The sequence below is a fragment of the Vitis riparia genome, chromosome 8 (assembly GCF_004353265.1).
Source record: "Vitis riparia cultivar Riparia Gloire de Montpellier isolate 1030 chromosome 8, EGFV_Vit.rip_1.0, whole genome shotgun sequence".
Classification (NCBI taxonomy): domain Eukaryota; kingdom Viridiplantae; phylum Streptophyta; class Magnoliopsida; order Vitales; family Vitaceae; genus Vitis; species Vitis riparia.
In genome coordinates this window covers 12,487,298-12,499,131 of record NC_048438.1, presented here as the reverse complement: position 1 = coordinate 12,499,131, position 11,834 = coordinate 12,487,298, and positions in this window count along the sequence as shown.

Here is an 11,834-nt window from a genome sequence, read left to right as displayed (position 1 = left end):
AGAACCTGAATTATGAAGCGATCAGAAGGCCATGAAACACTGCATGCTGCTCCAATGGAAAGCTTGTAAACCTGGAGAAGGAGAAGGGGAAGTATCAATTATGCCACAACTGCAAACATAATCATGTTATTAAGACAACACTAAGCTCCATTTGGTTGGCCCCACATGATTTTCCAAACATGGAAACGGCCAGTCCTGATGGCGTCAGTAAGAAAAGTCCATCACCGACTGGTCTTTTCCTTACTTTTGTTGGTAAGCTGCGATAAAGCACAAAATGGTTGCGTCCTGTTCAGATGCACTAGCGTTTTTCTTTTTTGTCTGTTGGTGCGTCAATAATGCTTATATACAGATGTTTGTATCTAGAGCTAAAGATTGGAATGGAACAATTTAGATCACAGCTTTTGCAAAGGAATCTACCTGCTTGTGGGCATGATTAAGATGGGGTGCAATTAATGTTATAAAGCTAGCCTAGGTTTGGAAATTCATAAGCTTGAATAACAGTACAAGTGTATAAACCATTTATTATATTAGCACATTTACTAAGCAATAATGGTAATAAAAATGTTTAAGATAAAAAGAAAATAAATATTCATCCTCAATCTCAACAAAAATTTTGAAGTGAACTATAATATGTGTATAATTGAAAGAGGGTGAGGGGGTGGAGATGGATTGTTGGGGGTTTAATTCTAATAATGCCCCCACAAAAAGGGGCAAGAAAAACAACAAAATCTAAAGAGGACAGGGTGGAATTATCATTTGAAAAACAATTAGGAGCAACAATAAAAAAATTGTTTAATAAGTGTAATCCATGCATATGCATAAGTTTATATTTATATGCAGCTTACTAAATCTTACTGAATTCCAACTTTGTGGCAGAATTAGAAATCTTATCCCAACTATGTAAGATTTGTTACACGAATTATTCTTCATCTTTCTTCTTCATTTGCTGCCATATTTGCTTGTAGTGCATATCTTTATGTGCAAATATATGTGTGCATGGATCTTTCTGAGAAAGAAAGTTCTTTCTCTGTATTAAATAAGAACAAAATTTGACATGCAGACGATAAAAAAGAAATTTGTTGATTGTTTATCATTCAATACAGAATGACATCTCTGATCTGAAAATTTGGTCATTGAACAATATTTTGTTATAAATGAATGATTGTTTTATTTATTGCTCCAAAATTTAGATGCATGTGGATTTTTTTGGATGGAAGGTTGTGATAATTCATGTTTCTATATATAACCCTGCAAGTTTTGTGTATAGTCTATATAAAACTAGCAACAATAAATGTTTGGGAAAAGTTAGGTATACCTCCTTTTCGTTATACATAGGAATTTGGATCAACACCTTGGGGTAGCTTTTATTAAGCTCTAGGTCTTCTTTCATGGTGTCCAACTTATACTTGGTGTATCTTTTCTTCCTCATCACCTTCACACACAAGATTATAATTGCCATATAAACCCGCTCGATGAAAAGCATAATAGACATTGCTGCACACACGAAAATTGCAAACCAGAGAAGTGGTGCAATGACTGGAACTCGTATGCACTGCCAGGCATAACTCAAACTGCTTGTAACATCATCGGTCACTCTCACCTCAGGCTCTTGAAGAACTAAATTTCTCATAGTTACTAGGGTTTATATTATGAAGAAGAATGATACTCAAAACATGAACCTGAGAAGATAGCAACTCAAAGCAATAGGAGATGAGGGCAACAGCTATCGAGTGGGTGCTGTACTGTGGGATGCAAGCTTTGCCTTAAATAGAATGGGGCAAACTTAAAGAGACAATGGGGACACGGACTTGGGGTTTAGGTGGAAGAATGTAGTACGATGAGTGAACGGTCAAGTTGAGAGTGTTGATATTGATAGACACACGGTAGACATGCAAGCTGGCGTGCTGCAATGTATAAATGTGCTGGCTGGATATCTGGCTGTTCTTGCCGACAATGTGCTAAGAAGTTTTACTCTGAATTGTTATAGAATCGTAGTTAAGTTCTCCTCTCTCCATTATGTGGATAAACTTAAATTGAGTAACTTGCCATATTTTACTAGTTCTGAGACTGGAATCCAGCAAGAAAAAGCAATATCTCAAATACATACAAACCGAAATCAAGCTGTCATTTCTCATTTCTTGTCTAGCATCCAAGGTCTTCCATCTTGCAAATAAGGCATATCTTGTCTAGGCAAAATTTTGGAAGCCGAATAAGTGGATTGGTCCAAGTGGAGAGGAAAGAAAAAAAAGGATTGAACTGCTTTTCTCCATGTATTTGTCTTTTTTTTTTTTTCCAGTTGCATGAGAAGGGAAATAAATATGTATATCTATATATTTACATTTTACTATTAAGTGATGTCATTATATTTCTGTTTTGACCTTTTCTAAATGATTTTAGCAAACGAAGTCAAAGGCAATTGAATTGAACCACAAATTAAGGCTAGGTTGAGTTTGAAATTACAGAAGTAATAGTAAAATTAGAGAATATATGGAACTACCATAGCTAACCATTTGAAAATGAATAATTACTGATTGTCCAAATCAAATCCCTAAAATAGAATTCACTTACGTATCTCATGCAAAACGGAACATACATTTTTTGGACAGACTTGCGTAAACCGCAAACAAAACTTATTTTGTGTGCATGCGTGTTGAAAGATGGCATTAACATTGTCATGTAATCAAATTGCGGGTTTCCTTGTCAATGAATTTGCTGTTGAATTATGATTGACACATCACTAACTGGGTTGGCTACAAAACTGTATATAATCTCTTACTTAATGGTTTTTTTTTTTTTTCTCTTCTTTGAGACTAGACTGAACATTAATGTTGTTTATATGAGCCCTCTTTCAGTGAGATATTAGCTTGATCCTTTATCTGCTCCACTTGATATATTCAATTAAGCCCAATTTTCTTGTGGGGAGATTTTATGGTCAAATTTCAGGTTATTATCATTCATCTAATGTATAGGTATTGGATGGATGTTTTAACCATGCAATGATTGATTGATCAAAAGTACAGAATTTTTGGTCCAAATTACTAATTTTGATTTGCTATGCGAAATTCATGCTAGTGTGAGAATATTTCATGCTAGTTATTAAAGATCTATATTTCATTCTCTTATGATTAGTGTGAGAATATGATTCCTGTCTACTAAATAATTTTAGAAGTTTGTCTGACTAATTTTAGAATAGATGAACTATATGAAATATTCCCATGTCATTTTTAACTATTTATATTGTTTTTCCATGCTGCCTTCACATATCATACTTTAGAGAACCGTGCCTTTTCATCTAAGAAATAAAATATTGGTCAAAGATAGTTCGAAACTAACAGTAAATTCTGCTTTTATTGACAGAAACCATGTCAGATATCCCCTTTGTACCATTCCTTCTCTGTTCCTCTACACTCTTTTATTGTATTTATTTGAAAAACAAAACAAAACCAAAAAAAAAAAAAAAACGTTCATCTATTGTGTATCATATTTCATGCTATTGTTCAGAAAAATGGGATATTAGAACACACAAAATTATACCATGCACCAGCTGATTTATGTGCTTTGTGATACTTCTGCATATAGTATCAACTCTATGCTAATGGTATTGATGAAATTCTCATGCCATCTCATATAGGTCCATGGTTCTATTATAAAGGTACATATGGCTTAAGGATAATAATTTAGTTGATTGCCTTTCAATAAAATAACTTCATTTCATTCTGAACTGTTTAATCATTGATGCATTTTGCATAAAATATAGCTTCAACTCCTGAACTTCTTGATATGAAAAGAATGAGAGATTATTCTTTGTTTTTGTCAATTTATTGTCATTGATTTTCAGTGACTTTTATTCCACTATATTGTTCTTTTTAAAATTATTCTTGTTTCAAAAAATTTGATTGTTTTACTTCATGTAGAGAGCAACCATCATTTCCATTTGTTAGAAGCATATCTCAACGGCTAGGACAAGATTGCGCCTTATGTAAATTTTTGACATCCGACCATAAATTTACTTGTAGATGTCATAAATATAGAACTTACTAAGAATTGTTTTCTCCCATATTAAAATGTAAAAACAGCTTCTTTTCAAGAAGAAAAGAAAAATGCTAAATGAAAATCAAAATTGTAAATGAGATAAGTTGGAGTATTCTACATTATATTGCTGGAACAAAAAGTGGTTAAACATAACTGTAAGGTTTACCTTTTTGAGTTAGTTTACTTGTATCTAGGGAATATCTTTTACATGAATCCAAAATTGAATGTCATTATCACTGTCGCTCTCTTGTAGTGCTAATATTATTTTTAAAGTGTTTGCAATTCTGAATCACAATGGGCTCAATTATCAGCATATTTTTGGTCAATATGACGGATCCATCAACGTTTGTAATTTAAAATACAATCCTATTAAATGAAAATAAAATTTCTTAGGTAAGTTTTTTATTTATCATAAGTGACTTTTTAGAGAATCTTTTCATAAACTAGAATGGCTTGATATGTAGATTATAGGAATGTTTGTTGAAGATATTTGCTTAAGTTCATTGGAACCACAATCGGACATGATTCACTTTTTCCTAGTCTAGATGATGTGATATAGTAAGCTAATGACTTGTTCCATTATTCTTTGTTTTACAATGTTAATAATCACGATTTTCTGTAATCTCAAGTGCATGGGTAGTTAGAAAGAAATATTGTGACAGTTTGATCTCTACTGATGATTGCATTAAGGTGACATTGCCGTATTTTGTAGTTTGATGCATGCAATACATGCTATTGAATGATTCTTGGAAGCATTTTTGCTGCTGAGTAGATCTTGATTGTTGCTTTCACCCTCATTTAATGGAAATCGTTACATTTTTTCCATAATAATGCTAACAGGAACAATGTTGCATGATAGGCTGTAGCATTTTCATTATTGAATGTGGAATGTTTCTTGCATTGTCGATAAACAGGATATCATTGAATGTCTTTAGTTTGATGCTGGCAGGCAGAGTTTGTATTATACTGTGTACCAATTTTGTTGTTGAGTTTGATATGGATTTTTGCTCGTGTTGTTATTAAATGAAGATACCATGTCTTTGGTTTGATGCTAGCAGGCAAAGTGGTGTTTGATACTTGGTATGATTTTTTTATTGTTAGGTTTGACCTGAATTGTTGCTTGTAGAGTCAATAAAGGGAGACCACTTGGGCTGTTGGAAAATGTTTTTGAAAACAATTGTGAAAATAGTTTTTTGAGAATTATTTTTTAAAATTGTTTTTGGATTTTTGTAGAATAAAATTCTATTTCAAAACTTGAAATCTTCTTACTTTTTAATATTTAATAGAATAAAAGTTCATTTTGAAACTTGAAATGTTCTTACCATATTTATTTTTTTATGTTTTTTTAAAAAATAAATTTTATTTGTAGTGTTTTATTTTTAATTATTTTTTATATTTATGTGATTCTTTTTTGAAATAATGGCAAAAATAACTAAAAAATATTTTTTTAAAATACTTCTTTGATTGTGAAACATCCTTTCTTGTTTTGTTGTTATAAAAAACAGAAACTTGTTATTAACAATAGTTAACAAACAGGGCTCAGAGCTCAGGTCTCTATTTGTTCCTAGCAGATGGTGTTCTATGAGAACATTTGGTAATGAAGTAGCTAGAAGACAGGGAACCCAAGTGATGAGCTGTTATAAGCCTGAAATGGACCTCTGACTATTGACACGTGCTTACATTACAAAATTTCCACGTGTCAGCCTGGTTACTGTAAATGTGCCACATGGGCGTACCAGCTTTAACAAGTCACCTCTTGATGATAAGAATGTTGATGGGCATACGGTCTGGTATACAGCTGGAACGGTGAATTAAAAAATCAATATGACTTGATCTGATTTTAACTAGAAGTTTGGTCCGTCTTCTGTTCCTATCATATAATATGCTCCCAAGGTCCCGGTACCCTTGTTTTTGTCAATTTCCATTCGGAGGCCATTTTGCGTGTTGGGAGGCAAGTAGCGCTGAGAATAGTTAAAAAAAAAACGCTATTAAATCCGTGTCATCCATAAATTTACTTTCGGGCAGGCAACAATATAGCCGTCAGTCTTCATCCATAAATCGCGGCAAAATTGGATTTATGATACATCATATGGGTGAGAGAATTTCAATGCATAATATTCTGTGTTTTCTCTCTCTTCCTTCGCTTTTATTCAATGATGCATGATTTGGTAGTAAAATTATGAATGATCCTTTAAAAAAAAAATTAAAGAAAGTTTAAATGATTAAGAAAATATGTCTGTTGCATAGTTTTAAAGACTTTTTTGAAAACCGTTTCCTTTTTATTTTTATTTTTTTTTGAAGTCTATATAAGCAAAATTTTGATTTTACGGTTATTTAATTAAAAGGGGTAATACAAATATATTTGAAAGAGCAAATATATATTTTAAAACTATTTAATATAATTTATTTTGGACAAATATGTTTACCATTTTTTTATAGGTTAATTTTGGACACTTCATCTTCTTACATTTGAAATTTAATCAAACATCTCCTTTATTATTTTTACTTGTTTTCTCTCTCAATAATGCTTTTAGACTTGGATCAGTTATTGGATTGGAAAAATTATTGGTTCACAGTTTAATGGTTGAAAGAAAAATTATTGATTCACAGTTTAATGGTTGGATCGGATCGTAATCGAATTGGGGTTATTACTAAAATTTAAAGAACATATATAATTAAAAATGAATAATTACAAAGCAACTGATTGTTCAAGCCTACATTGATCCCACATCGGAATTGGAAGATGTGAAGAGCTTTATAAATCTCTTCTATTCATTACAAAGCAAACGGCCTACTGCGCTATGAGGTTCAGTGTTCGAGTCATGGGCCCTCTTGTAAAAGGGGGCATTGAACGTTGGCCATGAAGAAGTCTGATCCATTTTGCCAAAAACTATGGAGCTGTTGAACCACTCGGTTCTCACAGAATCCGCGTCAAGACTGGTTCAATAGGTGAACCCTTTAATAGGGGAACCTGACTGGAAAGTCCACCGGTCCGATTTTCAAAGTATTGCCTCTCACTCAGTCACGGGTCATTCTTGTTCAGGTTGACACTTTTACTGTAGAAACAACCTTTATTACTGAACATTTTATATATGAGAAAGAAAATGAAAACTCTTTACATCTTGTACTTGATTTGTAATAAAAGCGGCATAAAGAAACAGAAATATAATAAATTTTATTAGAAAAACAAAATGTTTCTAAATTATTTATGTTCTATGCTAATGAAAAATAAAATTAAAATAAAAGAGTTTATTTTTCTCAAGCTTAACTGTTTTCTTTCCTATTTCATTTTATTTCTTTACTTGGATGAAATATTATATATATATATATATATATATATATATATATATATAACAATCAAAGTGGTGATTTCTTTCATTCTTTTAAAAAATATCAATCAATATAAATATTATCTATTTAAAATAAATTAAAAAAAAATTTACCCTTTATTTTGAAATTTAATCTTTTTATTTATTAAATTTAAAAGCTTTTCATTATAAAAAATAGAAAAATAAATAAATTTCTTATTTTTAAAATTATTAATATAAGTCTTTTTGTATAAAATCAAAGTATCATATATTTTTTCAATTTATATAAAACAATATTTATTGGTATACTAAAATTCAAGATGGTATTAATTAATGGAATTGTAAATATTAAAAAATAATGTTATTATTTTTGTCAAATAAGAATGAGAAAATAGAAATTTTTTTGTTCTCGACTCTGAAGTGGACTCATTCAAAATACGGGCAACACAAGAACATGGAATTTGTATTCGTTAGAATATAGGCATTAGTAAGATCTTTTTGTTATTAGCCTGCCAATGAAATTAAGACACATGATAAGGTCATCTCTATATATAAAGATGACCTACAGACTAGGGATTTTTTAGAGACATCACTTGGCGTTGTATGTGAGAATTAAGACAAAAAAAAACCTAATTCGCACAATAACGTCGAGAGATATATCGAAAAATGTATAAATAACAACAAGGGACAATTTGCAATATTGGAAAGACAATAAAAAATTAAATAAATAAATAAACCAACAACAACAAGAGCACTGCAAGTAGGTGGAAAGTCTCTTTCCCACAACTAAAGCCTTACAATAGAATAATGAGATGATAAAAGCTACTACGACAACTCATACTCCTTTATACGCACCAATCTCTCTCTAGTTAGTAAATCAATAACCTTCTTTTCAACTTGTCATGCTTGCTATCAAACCAATCTAAATTCCAAACCCTATCCTTACTCCAAAGAGTGGAGCTAAACACAACTCTTCCATTCCCACTAAGAGCCAAGCTAGTTTGCATTCAAGCACCGAACAAGTGGAGGATAGTGTGATATGAACTCTCACCCATACCCTAAAGTATAGTCATGTTCAACCAACAACTCGAATGGAATAGGCACATAACACAACCTTCTACATCTCGGATGACGTGGTAGCAACATCATTCATGCATCATATTCTAAGGAAAGAAACTCCACAATAATTTTCAATGCTTAAATTCAAAATGTATGATGGAACCGAAGATCCCTATGACCAACTGATCCACTTTTGACATGTAATGACTCTCGAAAGTAATAATGATCCTTTATTATGCTAAGTTTTTCCATCTAGTTTATAGAAATTGCCACTCTCTTAGTTTTATCAATTATTAGAGAATTCAATCAACTCATTTATAGAGTTATTTGAGATTTTCACTATCCATTATTTATGTTAACAGAGAACGAAGCGAAGTGTAGCCAATTTATTTCACCTAAAACTAGATTGAGGTGAATCAATTTGAGATTTTATGAAAAAATTGGAGGAACAGTATTGTAACTCAACAAGGTTAGCATGGACATGGTCATGCAAGCCATTAAAGAATCCATATTCTTAAATACCTTGGCTTTTATTCCTATTTCCCTAAACCCTTTGGGGTTTATAGACAAACTCTTTCAAATGACCAACGGATACTCCATGTTAGAAAGATGATCTTCATGCAACAACCCAACACATGATGACCCTAGCTCATGATGATGGTCAATGACACACAAAGGACTATACTAGTCATTGAGGTGGTAATAGAAAATTTTCCCTACAAAACCCAAGGAAATGGCTTGGGTATGAGAGAGGATCCAGCATACGGTGTCCCCACACCCCTCTCCCAATCAACCATATCTATTCTTGTCTCCTCCCAATCAACTAAGGATTTGTAAGATTTGCCTAACTTCATCTTATGAGAGGGGATCCTTGACAACATGATTGATCACATTTTTTGTGAATACCACCGAGATAACAACCACACCACTGATGATTGCCAGAACCTATAAAACCTAGTCGAAAGAATGATGCAAACCGAAAAATTGAAACAATATGTAAATGAACACAAGCCACATTAGGGGGAGCAAATTGTAAATGACATCAATGTTGTTGCACCAAAATCTTGAATTGTAATCAATGATATACATGGTGGACTAGTTGATTTGATGTGAGGATTGAAATCTTAAATAAAACGATGTATTTGAGAAATAGCCCTGCAAATCCTTATTGCTAATGTTTAGTACACTTTTATTGAAAATAATGCACAACCTATAGATGGGCCACTCATCTTCGATCCCTTTAAACTCAGGCAACCATTAGTCCCATGAAGACGTGCTTGTCCTAACCTTAACCGTAGGCAAACATCTCATTTATTGAGTTCTAGTTACAACTCAAGCAGTTCTGTCAACTTGTTCCACCTACTTACTTTCTTACAAATGGATAGACTAACTATGCTATAAGGAACTTGTATCCTCATGAAGAAGATTGTATACAAGGAATCTGTTGTACATGGAAAGACATCGAGTGCTCCAAAATAGACTTTAAGTGAGTAGCAGTAAGTAACAAAGGATAATGTTTATCATCTTTATTAAGATGGAGGACAAAGCTGACTTTGTTATATCTCTCCATTGATAGCCACTCGACTCATTTACCCTATTTACAAGGCCTTGATGTAGAAAAAAGTACGCATGCTTAAATATATGCTAGAAAATAAACAAGATCTATAAAAAAAAAAAAATCCAAATAGATAGATATACCAGGTTTTTAAAAGAAATAATTCAAAGAAATTTTTTTAAAAGATTCTTTAGAATTGCATTTTGAATGATAGAAAATAATGACATTACTGCAAACCGCTCTTTTGTTAGTGGTTGACAAATAAACCACCAATTAAAGTGAGCGAGTATTAGCTAAGAGGAAAAACCTCCTTCATGGGTGAGGTAAAGACAAATGAATGGTCTATACTTGACCGAGACATCTTAAATAAATGATGAACTTATAGAAAAACATACTAATTTCGTGATTAAGAAAAACTAGACATCTCGAATTTCCCAAACTAACAAAAGTGACTTTTTTCAGAAATATGGACCCACTTATCATCAATACCTAACATTAAAGACATGGAAAATAGGAAAATCAAGGAAAAACCAAAAAATATTTTAACAACCAATCTACTTAAGACCAAGGGGCATCTCGTAGGCAGTTTATCAAATAAAGCAAAATCATCAAACAAATACCAAGAATAACTAGGGAAAAAAAAAGAGAAAAAGAAAAAACCAAATATACAAGACTTACCAAAAACTAGGATAGGTAGTGGACTCTTGCGAACTTGTGAAAGACAAGTAAAACTTAGAACCTTTAAATAAAAAATCCAAAGCTTCTCACCATGCAATGATAGGAAACAAAGAAGAAGCAATGAACACAAAAGAGTAACCAACCAAAGTTATGAAGTGCAAGAAATGAAAAGGAAAAAAGTGAAAAAGATAAAAAAGTTACAAGAAATCATTTCGCTGCCATTTACTATTTGAAAAACCTAGAGACTTCTACCAAGTGTAAAAAAGGCAACACAACCTAGTGGTAAGGACAATTTAGATATTTTAATGCAATTTTTCTTGCTTGAAAGCCCTTTGGACAAATCACCTTTAGGCAGGAAAATGGGGCAAGTAAAGTGGACAAATTTGTACTCATTTAAATAACAACATGAGTCTCATCCTATGAGTAACATGATAATCCATATTCATTAGAGTATGAGGGTTCATATTATATTGAATACGAGAGAAATTTATTATTAGTAAGATTCCTTTTGTTATCGACCTACCAATGAAATTAAGACATGTGGTAAGATCGTCTCTACATATAGAGATGATTTGCAGACTAAGGATTTTCTAAAGACACAAAACAAACTCCCTTGTCTTTTCATTTTTCTTCCCTTTATATCTCATATTTGAACTTATGTAAGAGATACTCTTTAGTACACCTTTTTTTTATTTATGTTGGGAGAATAGAAAGGGAGAGTCCATGCAGAATCTATTGGACACTTGCTTTCGTCCAACTAAAAAATATATTTTGAGAAACATATTTCAAATTAATATCACAATGAATAAATTTTTAAATATTTTCAAATTTATAAAAATAAATTTAATTTTATGAAATAGATTGGTATTTACTATTTATTTTCAAACCATGATACCAAAATATATATTTTCCAATGTAGAAAACATAAAAGCTATAAGAAAAACTCTTTAACATTTCTTTATTTTTATTTATATTAGATTAGTGAGTTTATTTAATTTTTAATATTTTATTTTATAATATATTTATATTTTATAGGAATGCAAGAACCTAACTTGTCTACGAGGTTGATATGAATTGGGTTTGGCATGCTTTATGGGTCATTGTCTTGGGTTGTAAGTTGGGTTGGGCCAAGTCCGATTTTCTAAATCGGGACTTGCTCATGGGTTGAGATATCTGGTCTAGTGACTGCGGGCCAGATTTAC